General features: G+C 35.0%; 1 pseudogene; it reads right to left on the bottom strand.

Moving 5' to 3' along the window:
* Positions 1-1,706: 1,706 nt before the first annotated feature.
* LOC125935255 (40S ribosomal protein SA-like) overlaps positions 1,707-18,352 on the bottom strand; it is a 30,315-nt pseudogene continuing 13,669 nt past the window's right edge.

Here is an 18,352-nt window from a genome sequence, read left to right as displayed (position 1 = left end):
AGGTCTAGAAATTTTTTTGTTGGAATCTTTCAGATTTTCCACATAGAGTATTATATCATGCAAAGAGTAAAACAACAAAACTAAAAGAATGGGAAAAGTTATTTGCAAATTATATATCGGATAAAGTGTTAGACTCCAAAATGTATAAAGAACTTATCAAACTCAACACTCAAAAAATAAAAAATCCAGTGAAGAAATAGGCAAAAGACATGAATAGACACTTTACCAAAGAAGACATCCACATGCATAACGGGCACATGACTCATCACTCATTATTAGGGAAATACAAATTAAAGTCACAATGAGATATCACCTCACACTTGTCAAAATGGTAAAATTAAGAATTCAGGAAACAACAGATGTTGGCAAGGATGTGGAGAAAGGGGAACACTTTTCACAGCTGGTGGTAATGCAAACTGGTTTAGCCACTCTGGAAAACAGTATGGAGGTTATTCAAAAAAATTAAAAATAAAATTATCCTATGATCCAGCAATTACACTACTTGGTATTTATCCAAAGGATACAAAAATGCTAATTCAAAGGGGCACATGTCCCCCATTGTTTACAGCAGTGCTATCAACAATAGCCAAAATATGGAAAGAGGCCAAATTCCTCTACTGATGAATAGATAAAGAAGATGTGGTGTATATATATTATATTATATATATAACATATATAATACTACATATATTGCAACAATGTGGATGGAACTAGAATGTATTATGCTAAGCAAAATAAGTCAGAAAAAGATAAGTATATGATTTCATTCATATGTGGAATTTAAGAAACACAACAGATGAACATAGGGGAAGGGAAGGAAAAATAATATAAAAACAGAGAGGGAGGCAAACTATAAGAGACTCTTAAATACAGAGAACAAATTGAGTGTTGCTGGAGGGGATTTAGGTGGGGAGATAGGTTAAATGGGTGTTGGCATTAAGGAGGGCACTTGATGGGAGGAGCACTCAGTGTTATATGTAAGTGATGAATCACTGGGCTCTACTCCAGAAACCAATACTACACCGTATGTTAACTAAATTGCAGTAAATTAGATAAAGTAAAAAAAAAAAAAAGTTGGCCAATGTAAGCAGAAATAAGGAAATCTTTTGAAATAACCAAAAAGAAATGCCAGAGATCAAAAACTGTAACAGAAATGAAGAATGCCTATGACAAAGTTATTAGTTGACTAGATTTGGCTGGGGAAGTAATCTCTGAGCTAGGGGACATGTCAATCAATAGAAACCTCCACTATGGAAAAGCAAAAAGAACAAGACTGAAAGAAAAAAAAAAAAAAAGGCAGAACAGAACAGAATATCCAAGGACTGTGGGACAACTACAAAAGCTGTAACATACACATAATAAGAAAACTAAAAGGAAAAGAGAAGGGAACAGAAGAAATATTTTAAAAAATATTGACTGAGAATTTATCCAAATTAATGTCAGAGACCAAATCATAGATCCAAGAAGCTCAGAGAATACCAAATGGAATATATGCAAACAAAACAAAACAAAACAAAAACCCCACTATGTTGGCATATCATTATCAAATACAGAAATAAAAAAATAAACAAAAATTCCTGAGGAAGCCAGAGAGCAGAAAACATCTTACCTGTAGAGAAGCAGAAATAAGAATTGCATCTGACCTTTTTTTTTTTTTTTCCAGAAACTGTTTATTTTCCATCTGTTTGCCTCTGTAGAAGAGCAGCTTAAGACCACTTAGTGGTTGTTCCTACCCAATCAGTGGCCTAAGTAGAGCGAGCTGCAGACGAGTCTTCAATGGCAGGCTGAGTGCTCCAATATTCAGTAGGGAACTGCTGAAAAGCACAGAGGGCACCTGCACACCTTCAGACCAGTCTGCGACTTCAGGTTGAGTAGCGATTAGCTCAGGAGCTGGAGCAGTCCATTCACCCTGAAATTCCTCCTTGGTCACGGCCTTTTCAGCAGCAGTCTGCTCTTCCTTTTCAATCCCTTCAGGATCTCTGTAGAGAGATTAGGCATGACTTCCCCTGGGTGTTCACAGGAAATGGTGCCACATATGCGCAGAACTTCCCAGGCCAGCATCCACCACATTAGACCCACTGCGTGAGCAACTGTGTTGTTGAAAGGATGGCAATGTCCACACAGTGCAGAGGAGAGTCTGTATTACACAGAGCAATGGTAGGCAGGTTTATATAAGACATCAGGCTGGTGGTCAGCCCTGAGATCAGTAACCACCAGAAGCCTTGGCTCCCAGAAGGATACCTGGATCTGGTTAGTGAAGATGCCAGGAGTGAAGTGGTCAGCAATAGTGGTGGTTCCAGTAGCAGGAGCAAACTTGGTCACGGCTCGCTGGCCAGTATTCCTGGATGATAAGACATTGACATCAGCTGAGTTTTCTTTCTTTTTTTTTTTTTCTTATAAGGATTTTATTTACAACCATTTTGTTCCTTCTTGCTCAAGATCATCCTGAAACAGTATTTTCTTTTTTTTTTAATATATGAAATTTATTGTCAAATTGGTTTCCATACAACACCCAGTGCTCATCCCAAAAGGTGCCCTCCTCAATACCCATCACCCACCCTCCCCTCCCTCCCACCACCCATCAACCCTCAGTTTGTTCTCAGTTTTTAACAGTCTCTTATGCTTTGGCTCTCTCCCACTCTAACCTCTTTTTTTTTTTCTTCCCCTCCCCCATGGGTTTCTGTTAAGTTTCTCAGGATCCACATAAGAGTGAAACCATATGGTATCTGTCTTTCTCTGTCAGCTGAGTTTTCAATGGCAACAATGGCACGAGCTACCAACTGAAGCTTCTCCCAGCTTCTCTTCAGATTTCTGATAGAGATACCATCACTTTTCCTTCTGTAGATGTACTGTTTTATTTAGAGGTCAAGTGGGTTCCTGCTACAAGAAATTTGAGGACATCCTCCTCCTTCATTTGCTGGACATCAAGGGCTTCAGACACTGTGAAAATTTCCCTTTAAGTTATGATGAAAATGCAAAACAACTGTATGGACCCCCCGACTGGAAAAGCAAGAACTGCATATGACTTCTTAAACCCTGTACAGGCCAGAAGAGAATGGGGTGAAAATATTTAAAGAGTAGACATAAAAAAACCAACAAGCTGGAATTCTGTACCCTGAATAATTATCCTTCAAAAATGAAGGAGAAATAGACTTTTTCAAACAAAAACTGAGGGAATCTCCTGCCAGTAGATAGTGTTGGGAGACATGTTAGAAATTTTTTAGAGAGAAGATAAATAATATAGGTCAGAAACTCAGATTAAGAGGAAGACTACTGAAGAAAGAATACCGAAGGTAAAATAAAAACTTTTTTTTAAATTTTTAATTGCTCTAACAGATAAGCTTGTTCAAAACAATAATAGCAACAATGTATTCAATTATGTAATCTTTTGTATATATCTTATGTGTATATATATATATATATATATATATATATATATGCTTATGTATGGTTACTTGTAAGTGAGATAACTGAGCAAGTGGGAAGGTTAAATCAGGATTATTTGCTTGGTATAAGGTACTCACACTACCTATGAAGGTATTTTGTTTAGCTAAAGAAAAACAAACAAAAAGATCATGACCAGAGTTTGAAAACTTCATGAGTTGGTAATCCCCTTTGAGAGAGAGTTTAGAAGATGGAATGAAGTGGAGAATTTATACTCCACTAGTTAAAAATAACATTATAGGGGTGCCTGTGTGGCTCAGTTGGTTAAGCATATAGGGCACTGGCAAATATCTGAGATTAAAGTAAGAACACAGATATGGTTGGAGTAGGACCCTGAGATCTGGGATAAGAAGAATATCTGCACTGACATTTGGTACAATTTTCTGGCCTATAGTATTGAACACAGAAAAAATGGATGAATAAAAAAAATGTATCTGGAATTATAGAACCTTTAAGCCCATGGAGCTGAATCTAATATTCTTAAAGTGTATTGTAGAAAAATTAGATCAAATGCACGTCGATGTCATACCTGGAATCACACTACCATAATTATAAAATAGAGATTAGTGATCAATTTAGATTTTATTGATTCTGTGTTTTAAAATAGTCTTCCACTCAAGATGCTGAAAGTTAATCTTCATAGGGTTTATTGAAATTATTACTACAATGTCCTTGTAAGAGCCCTGCTCTGTGTAGAAATTCTAGAGTGATACATATTGAGAGACATTTGTTTTGACTGTTAAAACTCTGTGTGACACATGCAGGAGTACTCACATGCACGAGTACACTAAATGACCTGGGATTTGAATGGAGTACAGGGCATGGAGCAGTTATGCTCCCCAGAGCCAATCACCTCTCCTGACTCTGAACTTTGCCAGATGACCTCTACTTTGGAAATGACGCAAAGTGCTCACTGAGACTGTATGCCAAAATCACTGCCATTGGTCAATGAATGGCTGCTCTCTCCAGGATACATAATGTTAGTCATGTTGCTTCTATGGGATCATTCAGGAAGGCATTCATATTGTGGAGATATTCAAACTTGTAAGTTCACTTAAATTAGTTCTAGTATATCAGGCCTCATGTACTTAAAATTTAAGAAAAATGACTTTATAACCTACATTAAGAGAAAATTACATCGTGAGGAGAAAGTGGATTTTGTTTAGCTTTTTACAATTTAGAATTGCAGACTATCTTATCATAATTTGCAGTATATTTCCTCTCACTTCTTCACTTTCCTTATGTAGCTACAGCTTAAACAATGGATTTTATTTTGAGGAATAAAAGTAATAAAATTGGAAATATTGGTTCACCTGGGTAACCTTATAACTGCTATAGGCCAAAGTATTGTGGTTGTCAATTTTAAATAATACTATGATTTTTTAAAAATGTTTGTTTATTTTTGCAAGTGTGAGCTTGAGCGGGGGAGGGGCAGGGAGCAGGACAGATGAGGATCCAAAACAGACTCCAGGCTGATGTGGGGCTTAAGCTCACGAAATGTGAAACTCTTGAACCATGAACTCACTAGCCATGTGATTATGACCTGAGCCAAAGTCAGATGCTCAACTGACTGGGCCACCTAGGTGCCCCAACTGATGCTATGATTTAACCCCTTAGGATAGGCAGTGTTAGAAAGAGTATCAGTCATCTGGGTTTGCTTTCTACCTCCACCACTTAAAATATCTGTGACTTTAAATAACTGCTTTGTAATCTCTGATTAGCAAGTATTTTTCTTTAAAACATCTATAAGAATGTCTACTTCCCATAAATTCTGTCAGCGTTTATTAAGATAATTATGTAAAAATACTCCTTTGCTTATAGTGGTGCTAAATGAATATGGCATATATACACAAATATTTTCTGCCTCGCTTTTCATGTAATGGGGCAGAGATCTATATAACTGGACATTCTAAGTTTATTGATTCTTAAATGAAACTATATGTAACCATAAAGGACAATCTATAAATAATATACAATTTATATGTATGATTTATCAGTGTGTTTTGTATATGTATATACATGTAATGCATATAATACATAATATATGTGTGTGTTGTATATATAGGCATGTGTGTACATTTTGCAAGATGAATCATTAGAAGAAGGATTGTTTTGTTCCATGAATGATTTGGGGATCATTGAATATCTATATACAAAAAAAAGTGTTTTATATACACTTCACAGCATATACAAAAATAAACTCAAAATGTTTTGTAATTTCAAACATTTTACAAAATGTTTTGTAAAATTTCTAGAAGAAAACATAGGAGAAGACCTTTGTAATCTATTAACTGACATCAATTTCTGCAACACCAAAAGCACAGTCCATAAAAAAAGAAGTTGACAAATTTGTTTTCATCAAAATTAAAATGTATGTTGTTCAAAAACAAAACAAAACAAAACAAAACAACAACAACAACAAAACCACCAAGGGAATGGAAAGACAAAACAGGGATTGGGAGAAAATATTTGTAAATTGTGTATATCCAAAATATCTCAAGTCTACTCAAAACTTAATAAGAAAACAACAACAAAAAATTAAAATTGGAAAAATACTTTAACATTTTATCAAATAACATATATAGATAGGAAATAAGCATGTGAAAAGATGCTACAGATCCTCAGTAATTTGGGAAGTACAAATTAAAACAATGAGAGAATACTATATATCTATTAGAATGGATACATTTAAACCATATCAAGTGCTGGAAAAGATATGAAGCAAGTCTTTTACATTTCTGGAAGGAATTCACAGTGGTAGACCACTTAGAAAAAATGTCAACTGCCTTAAAAAAATGAACTGTAGGGGCGCCTGGGTGGCGCAGTCGGTTAAGCGTCCGACTTCAGCCAGGTCACGATCTCGCGGTCCGTGAGTTCGAGCCCCGCGTCAGGCTCTGGGCTGATGGCTCGGAGCCTGGAGCCTGTTTCCGATTCTGTGTCTCCCTCTCTCTCTGCCCCTCCCCCGTTCATGCTCTGTCTCTCTCTGTCCCCAAAAAAAAAAAAAAAAAAAAATGAACTGTACACCTACCATGAACTATTTAGTCAAGAAAACTGAATGCATATAGAAATATTCATATAAATACTTCAAAGAACAAATACAACCTAACACCCAAAAAACTAAACCAATTTAAAAATGGGCAGAAGACATGAACAGACATTTCTCCAAAGAAGACTTACAGATATCCAAAAGACACATGAAAAGATGCTCAACAAATAAAAACTACAATGATAGAGCACCTTGCACCTGTCAGTATGGCTAAAATCCACAACACAAGACATTAGACATCTTAGTGAAGATACAGTAAAAAAGAAACCTCTCTCTTGCATTGTTGGTGGAAATGCAAACTGGTGCAGCCACTGTGGAAAACAGTATGAAAAACATTCTTCAAATAGTTAAAAACAGAACCACCTTATGATCCAACAATTGCACTACTAGATATTTACCCAAAAAATACAAAATTCAAAGGGATACACACACCCCTATGTTTATAGCAGCATTATTTACAATAGCCAAGATATGGAAGCAGCCCAAGTGTCTACTGACAAATGAATAAAGAAGACACACACACACGCGCACACACACACACACACACACACACATATAATGGGGTTTTATTCAGCCATAAAAAATGATTTCTTGTCATTTGCAACAACATGGATGGAGCTAGAGAGTATAATGCTAAGCAAAATAAGTCAACTAGAGAAAAACAAATACCATATGATCTCATTCATATGTAGAATTTTAGAAACAAAACAAACAAGCAAAGAGAGACAGAGAGAGAGAGAAAGAGAGAGAGAAACCCAAAAAACAGACGATTAGCTCTAGAACAAACTGATGGTTACCAGAAGAGGGGGTGGGTCAGAAGGTGAGTTAAATAGGTGATGGGGACTAAAGAGTACCATTATCATGTAGGAAAAAAATAATAAAATAAAAACAAGTAAATAAAGTATAAACTGACTATAAAAAAAGAAAATAAAATATTACCTAGAAATCAGGAAATAAACCTCGGTATATTCTGTTAGTTATTACTAGTTATATTGCAATGGATAATGCTTTGGTGTAACCAAATATTGCTTCATTAAGAGTGCATTTCTACTCTACAAACATTTGAATTCTCTTGTTTCTTACAAGCTTTATACCTCTCAAAACACCTCAACTATACAAATCTATGAGTGGTTGCTTTGGTACAACATCTTAATGTTGTGTTTAGCTATGAAGAGTTCAAATATAGATTTAAAATGAGTTATAAATATGACTTGGTTCATTTCATTGTTGTGTTAATAATTTGGGTTATTAACAGTATATATGTATATTAAAGATTATAAAAGTCCAAATATTTCTTTTTAAAAAAATTTTTTTAACATTTATTTATTTTTTTGAGACAGAGAGAGACAAAGCATGAAGGGGGGAGGGTCAGAGAGAGGGAGATACAGAATCTGAAACAGGCTCCAGGCTCTGAGCTGTCAGCACAGAGCCCGACGCGGGGCTCGAACTCACGGACCGCGAGATCATGACCTGAGCCGAAGTCAGCGGCTTAACCGACTGAGCCACCCAGGCGCCCCCAAATATTTCATAATATCATTGGAGAATGTAAATTTCTCCGTTACCTAACAAGATGGGTTATATAATACAACTTACTTTTGGGATAAATGCATGTTTTTAACCTCACCAGAAAAACACAAATCTGTATGTGGCTTTTATGAGTTACATGGAATGTACAGAAAACGTATCCCCCCCTTTTTTATGCTTCCTTTATAAAGTGACATAATGACTTAATTTGAGGATTTGAAAGGTACCTCCACCCCTCTCTTTAAGAAAATGAGTGAGTGATGGAATTAGAAGCTAACTGGAAAGGCTGAGCAGAAGTCGGAACCTGGTCTTTGTATTTCTGAGGTATGCATTCCAAAGAGGTAGCTTATCCCTCAACTAAGAAAGTGAACAGTCTCGACCACTGCAGGTCAGAAGTTTAAAGTGAAAGAAAAATGTCTGGAACTGGACTCATGCATATAACAAAATCTGAACCCAAAAGAAAGCCAATTGCATAGTTTGACAGTGACCCTGGAGGAGGCAAATCCAATTAATTGGGAAAAGGATTAGTTTGAAGAGACCCCCTCAAGTGGAGCTTGCCAGAAAGGATCTATCTCAGTAGCACATTTGAAGAACAGCCATCAAGTCAGGTGGATTATCAGTGCCCCTGTGCTAATCCCCAGTCAGAACATGAGATAGTTCATCTGCATTTTTTAGAAGCTGACTTCCAATTAAAAGCTGATTTGTAAAAACAATGCCTTGTGTACTCTTAAGCCCAAAATACCCTGAGAAACCAATAGTAAAAAAAAAAAAAAAACCCAAAAACAAAATACAAGGAATATTAGCTACAACTTACTTTCACCAGCAGAAGGAGCTTATGTACCAATAGTATGGGGATGGTCTAAAGCAAATTAATGCAGGCTCAGCTATAAAAAGAGCAGACGGAGCCCTCTGTTAAATAAAATTTAAATTCCAAAGATAACATTTCATAAGAAGGAGAAAGCAATGAAAGCATTCTTAAGCTAAAAATAAGATTTTTCATTTGTTTGAAGAAGAAAAAGAAATTCACAGTGGTTTAGTTTACCAAGAAATAGAATTATTAACCTTAGTCTTCTCCTTTTGAGATTGTCATTAATGCAATGAAGACATTACATTACCTTCCTTCGAAGGTACATAAATGGAAATCACATTTTGAATCCATCAAAAAGATACAAGGTTAATTGTTTGTACTTTGGGCTTCGCTTTTCACTTATAATATTTATTTAACAATTAAATGTACCAGACATTGTGTTAGATTTCATGAATTCACGAGTTAATAAGAGCTAGCCGTTCTCAATAAACTTATCTTAGAGGTTTAGGTGGGTGAAGGAAAGAACACTAACAAAATAATTAGCAGTAGGTACTGAAGAGATGTATCTGTAACTGTTAATATCATTTTAACTTTTTAGAATGAGAAGTTTTAAAATCATAGAATATGTGTTGCTTATGATATGGGTAATAAAATTTTATAATCCAATTTTTTTAAGTCATCTGTGTAATTTCCTTCTGATTCTTGATCCTATCAACTATACTCATCTTTTGTGAATAGCCTTTTGTGAAATACTAGGACCAGTCATGTCACTAGTCAAGGTCAGTGTAAGGAATATTAGATATATGACTGTATGACAAACCTTAATACAAGCAGTAGTGATTTTTAAAGGTATTAATTTCTCAAATAATTATTTAGTGTTATGAATTGAAGAGCATTATTATTATAGAGATATAATAGTGAGAGAGTTGTTAAGTCCTTCCAATGGAAACTGATACTTTCCTGAAGAAGACACATAATAAATAAATGAATATACAAACAGGTAAACGGATACTATTATATGATACAGTAACAAATTATGTGAGGCAAAGTTAAGCTTTTGCTTAAAAGTCAAAATTAAAAGTAAGAAGTAAAGACTGATGGGAAGGAGGGGTATTGTGGATAGGTGGCAAAAAAACAAAAAACAAAAAACCAATCTGAGAAGTCTTCATTAAACAGAGAATTGGAGTGAGGAAGATACTGAGTGGAAGAATATCAAAAGCATCTAATTTGAACTGTCAGCCCAGAGCCTGACTCGGGGGCTTGAAATCATGAACCACAAGATAATAAATGACCTGAGCTGAAGTTGGATGCCTGACGGACTGAGCCACCCAGGCGCCCTGATAATTTGACTTTAAATTCACAAAAACAATTATGGTTCACTATATTTAAACTTGACTCATTAGACTCTAGGAATTACCTAAGTGCTTGAGAGAGTTCATTTGGTTATTCAGACAATTTAAGGACTTAAAAAGAACATGAATTATTAAAATTATAAATGCCAGTATCATTTAAACATGTTAAGTGACAAAATTATAAGTCTTTTCAATAGTGATAATTAAATTGTACTAGTTTATGAGATATCATATATGCTCAATCTGTTTTTTTTTTCCATATATTAAGTCAACAAATTAAATTAGCAATTTAAAAAATCAAATTGCTCCAAATGAGGTGGTTTTTTTGGTTTACAAAGATCACCACAAGTATACCATAGAACTTTGAGAATACATATTACTTTCTCAAGAAATATTTATTAAATAATCAATGAATAATTGGCTTTTCAGTACTTTTAGGATCATTTCCTTTATTAACCACTTTTTAGAATCATCTATGATATTTGTTAAACAATAAAGACTTGCAGAGTCTCCCCCACTTATAACTACTGATTGAGTAGGTATTGGTGTAGTCTAGAAATCTGTTTTTCACTAATGTCTCTTTTGACTCTCAGCAATAGGCAAAGTTGTACTACACTGCCCTAAAGCACATTTCTAATTTGCTTCCTATCCAGTCTAGGCAGTTTTTTGACTAAGTCCCATGTCTGATGCCATCAACCTTTCTGATACAAACTTTCTCTGCGTGGATGTGTATCAGTGCAACTTATGGCTCCTCTTTACTAGCTGGGATGCCTACCTGCCTCCAGATCACATCTATCCTGGGCTAAGAATCCTGGATAATGTGTTCTGATCCATCAGCAAGCTGCTTACTAATCTCATTTCATAATAATTCTTTTCACTTTATGACAGCCTGTTCATGTCAGAAATAGGCATGAAAATAGCAAATTTGGATGGCAACTCACAGTAGAGCTTGACTACTTTTATGTTCCTTTCAGAAAAGCAACTCAGTTATTATGAATGTTTATTTGAATATGTTAAGATTACACTAAGGTTCTTGAGTGACACTTTTCTTTCTTCCTTTCTTTTTTGACATTATCCTAAAAATGACTCAGTTTTTGCTATTTGTAATAAAATCAAATATGTTATTCAATTGCAAATGCAGAAAATAACCTTCCAGTTTGATCTATTCCTAGGATGTACTATTTGAACATTAATAATTCCTTTTATAATTCATGGATCCTTAGCTTGCTAAGAAATGATACTCTTTCCTGTGTAAAATCACGGTAAACATGCTCATTCAATAACTACCAACCATAGAGTTTACTCAGACAATGGAAGATTGGTTCTTAAAGTTATTGAAATCTATGCCATTTTCTACTGTCACTTTATATTCAAAATACTTCATCTGAATAAGAACTGTGATTATTGAGGACTGTCTCTTACATCCTATTGTCTGTCAGCAGAATTACTTGGGCTGAGTTGAATTTTTTCAGTCTACTGCATTTTTTCTAAAAAAAATAATGCATAAACCTATCATCTAAGTAAGGTACATGCGTTATCTAGTTCCCATTGGATAAAAAAGAAAGAAAACAAAAACAAAAACATTGCTACCCATGCAATCTTACAATGACAAAAACGTGGCAGCATACTATGTTACAAATCACCCTAAATTAAATTCACTCATATTTATCCTTATTTTCACTTTCTTTTTTTGTAAATTGAAAGCACAATTCAGTCTTTCTCATACTAAAAATAAGAATACCTTTTGTTAGTCATGTCATTTCTTAATTGCAGACAGAGAGATCAAGAAAGTGGTGTTTTGCAGGATCACTGTAGCTGCAAATTTGTAGCACAGTAATTGCCCAGCATGTGCTAACAAACTGTTCAGCTCATCCAGGCACACTCAGTCAAAGAGTGCAAGCAGGTAAAGAGAAGAAAGATAATCAATGGTAATCATTTCTGTATTTTTTCACTTCCCTTCAAATGCCATTGTCATCTCATTTATGTGAGAAAAACAAAAAGCAATTTAGAAAGTTACCAAAATTAAAAGGAGAAAAGTGCAATTTAGAGACAGGAAATATCCATGTGAATTGAAAGAAGGCTGGGTTCCTTCAACATTGAATGAGTACATTTTTGCAACAAAAAAAGGATAATAGTATGTTGTTGTTCTAGTGATAATAGCCATCATGAGGAAAATCCAGAAGTATTTCATGATGAACTGAATTATGCTGTGCATATCAACAGGAGATAAGTAGATAAATGAATTACTGATTATAGTGACATACAGTGTGGTCCACAGTATTTTAGATTTTGAACATAATCAATGAAAAATGAGTACCCCAGTACTCTAAATGTATAGTTAACTGTCAATAGTTCCTATACAAACATGGCTGATCACATGATATTCATTAACTACCTGGTATACTTTTCTAGTGTGCAGATTTGTAGTGACCATTGTTATGGCAAGAAAAAAACGAGCTCTTAGTCTTTATCATTCCATATCTTTCCATATTCATTTGCATATATGTATATTTTCAGGCCTAGCCTCAATCTGAATAAAGACATGCATTTAAAGTGATTTAAAATTGACATTTCAATCAAAATGCCTGAAACATGTTCAAATTACAAAATTTGATTTTGTGATATCCTTATATCACCTAGGCATAATAAGAAACTCAAATAGATGCACTAATATACTTCGATTTCAATACTTGGATGTCTTTCCTTGTTTGGGGTTAAATAAGTTTTAAGTAAGTGTCTGATTTAAAATATTTGCAGAAAGTATGATTATTCAGATTTTTCTTTCTTTGGTTCAGGGTTTTCTTGCTCATAATTCATGATGAATATCAAATCTTATATTTACATTTGGTGGGAGATTATCAAGTCACGTTTTACACCTACTAATGTTTACTTTATGGTGATAAGCTTAGAATCATTCTGCTGTTATGATAGTTCTTATTCCTAATTTCGGGTTTAATGGCAGGAGGAATGGGGGTAAAGAGCAACACATCTAAAGAAAATGACCCAATTTTTTCCCGTTTTTTAAAAATATTTTTAAATTTAAATCCAAGTTAGTTAACAAACACTGTAATAATGACTTCAGGAATAGAATTTAATGATTCATCACTTAAATTTAACACCCAGTGCTCATCCCAACAAGAGTCCTCTTCAATGCCCCTCGCCCATTTAGCCCATCCCCCAACTCAACACCCTGCCAGCAACCCTCAGTTTGTTCTATATATTTAAGAGTCTTTAATGGTTTGTCTCCCTCTCTGTTTTTTATCTTATTTTTCCTTCCCTTCCCTTCCCTTCATCTGTTCTGTTTCTTAAATTCCCCATTATGAGTGAAATCATATGACATTTGTCTTTCTCTGATTTATTTCGCTTAGCATAATACACTCTAGTTCCATGCACATTGTTGCAAATGGCAAGATTTCATTCTGTTTGATCACCAAGTAATATTCCAGTGTGTGTGTGTGTGTGTGTGTGTGTCCATCTTTTTTATAAATTCATCTGTCTATGGACATTTGGGCTCTTTCCATACTTTGGCTATTTTCAATAGTGCTGCTATAAACATTGGGGTGCATGTGCCCCTTTGAATCAGCACTCCTGTATTCTTTAGATAAATACCTACTAGTGCAATTGCTGGGTTGTAGGGAAGTTCTATTTTTAATTTTCTGAGGAATCTCCATACTGTTTTCCAGAGTTGCTGTACCACTTTGCATTCCCATCGACGGTATAAAAGGGTTCCTCTTTCTCCACATCTTTCCCAAAATCTGTTGTTTCCTGAGTTGTAGTTTTAGCAATTCTGACAGATGTGAGGTGGTATCTCATTGTGGTTTTGGTATGGATTTCCCTGATGATGAGTGATGTTAAGCATTTTTTCATGTGTCTGCTAGGCATCTGGATGTCTTCTTTGGAAAAGTGGTTATTCATGTCTTTTGCCCATTTCTTTACTGGGTTATTTGTGTTTTGGTTGTTGAGTTTGATAAATTCGTTATAGCTTTTTGATACTAACCTTTTATCTGATAAGTCATTTACAAATATCTTCTCCATTCTGTTGGATGCCTCTTAGTTTTGCTGATTGTTTCCTTCACTGTGCAGAAGCTGTTTATCTTGATGAGGTCTGAATAGTTCATTTTTTGCTTTTGTTTCCCTTGTCTCCAGAGACATATCAAATAAGAAGTTGCTGTGGCTGAGGTCAAAGAGGTTGTTGCCTGTTTTCTCCTCTAGGATTTTGATGGCTTCCTGTCTTATGTTTAGGTCTTTCATCCTTTTTGAGTTTATTTTTGTGTATGGTGTAAGAAAGTCTGACCCTGTTTTCAACTAACCTTAGGATTTACATCTCACTTGCTGCCTTTTATTTAATTTACAAAGTTATTTGCCTTCTTATACAAGCCCCATATTTAAGCCTATCAATCTGGAAAACGTCTACAAAAAGTTTTCAGATGTCCTGCTCACATATACAGTTATCACCAGGATTACTGGGTAACTAGTTTTCTAAAGTTAAAACTACTTTTTAGCAAACTTTTTCGTGATTGATTACAACTCATGAGTAATCATAATTCAGCATGTTTACCACTTAGATAATATAACCCACCATGAATCTGCAGCAAATTATGAGTCAATCAGGCAGGAATCTATTTTATAATGCTGAAATTATCACATGTGGTCTATTCTCTGTCCTTTTAGGTCAATTCTGCAGATGAGAGTTACAACTTATTTCCTTAAAGCTGTAAGAGTGCCTGTGTATCAGGCTGTCTTTAATTTTGTCCAAAACACTTGTATCATTTCTGTATATGCCCCCCTCCTATTGAAGTGAAATATAAGTCTTTACCTTTATAACTATCTCTTTCTGTTTCTAGCATCTTGCACTTTTAAGCTCTGGATTCTGTGGTGACAAGACTTATTGTTATTTTTAATAAAAGCTTTATTCCAGAATAGTTTTAGATTTACAGAAAAGTTAAAATAGTAGCATTCCCCACATGTACCCACAAGTGCCATATCCATCAAGCCCAGATTTTCCTATTATTAACATCTTACATTACTACGATATGTTTGTCACAATTAATAAATGTTGAAACATTATCAACAAAAGTTCATAATATTTCCAGATTTCCTTACTTTATACCTAATGTTCTTTTTTCGGTTCCAGAATCCCACCCAGGGAACATTACATTAATCTTCATGTAATCTTCATTAGGTTCCTCCTTCTGTAAAAGTTTATTAGACCTCCTTTGTTTTCAATAATCTTGAAAATTTTTTTCAGAGAGGTAAGAATAGATATTTATTCCATGAAAGAAAATATATTAAAATAGGAACAGAGAACTAGAAACCCTCTGAGAAAATAGAAATATGGTATCAAACCTTTTTTAATTTTTAAATTTTATTTAAATCCAAGTTAGTTAACATATAGTACAATAATAATTTCAGGGATGGAATTTAGTGATCATCACTTACCTATAACACCAGTGCTCATCGCAACAAGTGCCCCCCTTAGTACCCATTACCCATTTAGCCCAGGCCCATATATAACACCCCTCTAGCAACCCTCAATACTAGTCAGATAATTTATAGAACAGCCCTTAATTGGAATTTATCTAATATTCTTCTTTTGATAAGGTTGTGGTTATGGGCTTTTTGGGGGAAGAACACAGAGGAGGGCATTTTCACACATCCATATCTAGGGTATATGATATCAACATTACTCATCACTGTTGCTATTAATTTTGCTCATTTGGCTAAGGTAGTGTTTGCCAGGATTCTTCACTGTAAAGTCAATCTTGTTTTGCTTTTCTCATACTGTACTCTTTGGAGGGAAGTGACTATGCAGAGCTCACTTACAGTGTAAGGACTTACGCTCCATCCCCTTGAAGGATATTTGGACATAAAACATTACACTCCTAAATAATACATGAGCCAAAGGATAAACTCAAAAGAAATTAAGAAATATTTTGAACTAAATTAAAGTGGAAACACAATTTACCATAATTTCGGGGATAAAGCAAAAGCAGTGTGTAGAGAGAGGTTTATAGTATTGAACACATATTAGAAAAAAAAATCTAAAATCAATAATCTAAGTTTTTAGATCTAAAAATATTTTTCTAAAGGACTGGAAAAAGAAGAGCAAACTAAATCCTGGAAAACAGAAGAAAAAAATAAGAATTAGAACAGAAAATAAACTAGAAAACAGGAAAAATATGCAGAAATTAATGAAACCAAAAGCTGTTTAAAAAAAATCAATAAAAGCAATAAGCCTTAGCCAGGAAACTAAGAAAAAAAAAAGAGAGAGAAAGAAAGGACACAAACTACTAACATTAGAAATGAAAGAGGAGACATCACTACAAATCCAATGAACATTAAAAGTATAATACAGGCATGTTATGAACAATTCTATATCCACAAATTTGAGAACCTAGATGAAATGAATTATCAACTCCTTGAAAGACAAAAGCTGTCACAACTCATAGGAGAAGAAATAGACAATCCTAATAGGCTTATGTAGATTAAAGAAACTGGAAGAGTTTGGGTATCATGATGATATTTTAGATACCAAAGATGCAACCCATGAAAAAAAAATAATTGATAAGCTGGACTTAATTAAAATTACAAACTTCTGGGGCATCTGGGTGACTCAGTCGGTTGAGCATCAGACTCTTGGTTGTAGCTCAGGTCATGATCCCAGGGTCTTGGGATAGAGCCCTGTGTTGGGCTCTGTGCTGAGCCTGGAGCCTGCTTAAGATTCTCTCTCCCTCTTCCTCTGCCCCTCTCCCCATTACTTACTCTCTCTCTCTCTCTCTCTCTCTCTCCCTCTCTCTCTCTCTCAAATAAACAAAACAAAATAAAACAAGAAAACCCACTTTTGCTCTGCAAAAGACCCTGACAGAGAATGAAAAGATAAGCTACAGACTGGGAGAAAATATTTGCAAAAGACATATACAATAAAAAAAAAAAAAAAAATCCTGCCATCCAAAATATACAAAGAATAAGAAAACAAACAAACCAATTTAAAAATATTTCCAAAAGCTGGGGTGCCTGGGTAGCTCAGTCGGTTAAGCGTCCGACTTCGGCTCAGGTCGTGATCTCACGGTCCGTGAGTTCGAGCCCCGTGTCAGGCTCTGTGCTGACAGCTCAGAGCCTGGAGCCCGTTTCGGATTCTGTGTCTCCCTCTCTCTCTGCCCCTCCCCTGTTCATGCTCTGTCTCTCTCTGTCTTAAAAATAAATAAACGTTAAAAAATTTTAAAAAATATGTATTTCCAAATACACTGGGTGACTGGGTGGCTCTGTCGGTTAAGTGTCCAACTATTGGTTTCAGGTCAGGTCATGATCTCACAGTTTGTGAGTTCAAGCCCACATCAGGCTCTGTGCTGACAGTGCAGGGCTTGCTTGGGATTCTCTCTCTTCCTCTCTCTCTCCCTCTCTCTCTCTCTCCCCTTACCCCACTCACTGTCTCTGCCTCTCTCTCAAAAATAAAGAAATAAACTAAAAAAATTTTTTTTAAATGCCCAAAAGCCAGAACAGACACATTACCAAAGAGGACATATAGATGGCAAATTAACATATTAAAAGATGCTCAACATCATTTTGTCAATAGGCAAATGCAAATTAAAACAACACTGAAATGCTACTTATTAGAATGGGCAAAATCCAGAACACTCACAACTCCAAATGGTAACAAGAATGTGGTAAAGATGTAGAGTAATAGGAACTCTCCTTCATTATCAGTGGGAATGGAAATGGCATAGATATGGCACTTTGGCACTTTGGAAGATGGCTTGGTGGTTTCTTACAAAACTAGCCATACTCTTACCATATGATCCAGCAATTATATTCCTTGGTGTTTATCAAAGGAGTTCAAAGCTAATGTCCATCCAAAACCTGCACTAAGATATATAGCAGTGTTATATATAATGCCAAAACTTGGAATCACTGAAGATGTCCTTCAGTAGGTGAATGGATACATAAACTGTGGTACCTCCAGACAATGGAATATTATTCAATGCTAAAAAGAGATGAGCTATCAAGACAGGAAAAGACATAAGAGAAACTTAAATGCATATTACAAAGTGAAATAAGCCAATCTGAAATGACTACATATTGTGGTGATTTTAACAATATGGCATGCTAGAAAAGGCAAAATTGGAAATCAGAAACTATTAGTGGGGTGGCAATCAATAGGTGTAACAATTTTTAGGGCAT

The sequence above is a fragment of the Panthera uncia genome (genome assembly GCF_023721935.1).
Source record: "Panthera uncia isolate 11264 chromosome A1 unlocalized genomic scaffold, Puncia_PCG_1.0 HiC_scaffold_17, whole genome shotgun sequence".
Taxonomy (NCBI): Eukaryota; Metazoa; Chordata; class Mammalia; order Carnivora; family Felidae; genus Panthera; species Panthera uncia.
Note: the sequence above shows the minus strand (reverse complement) of the source record. Positions and strands in the feature narration are given on the sequence as shown.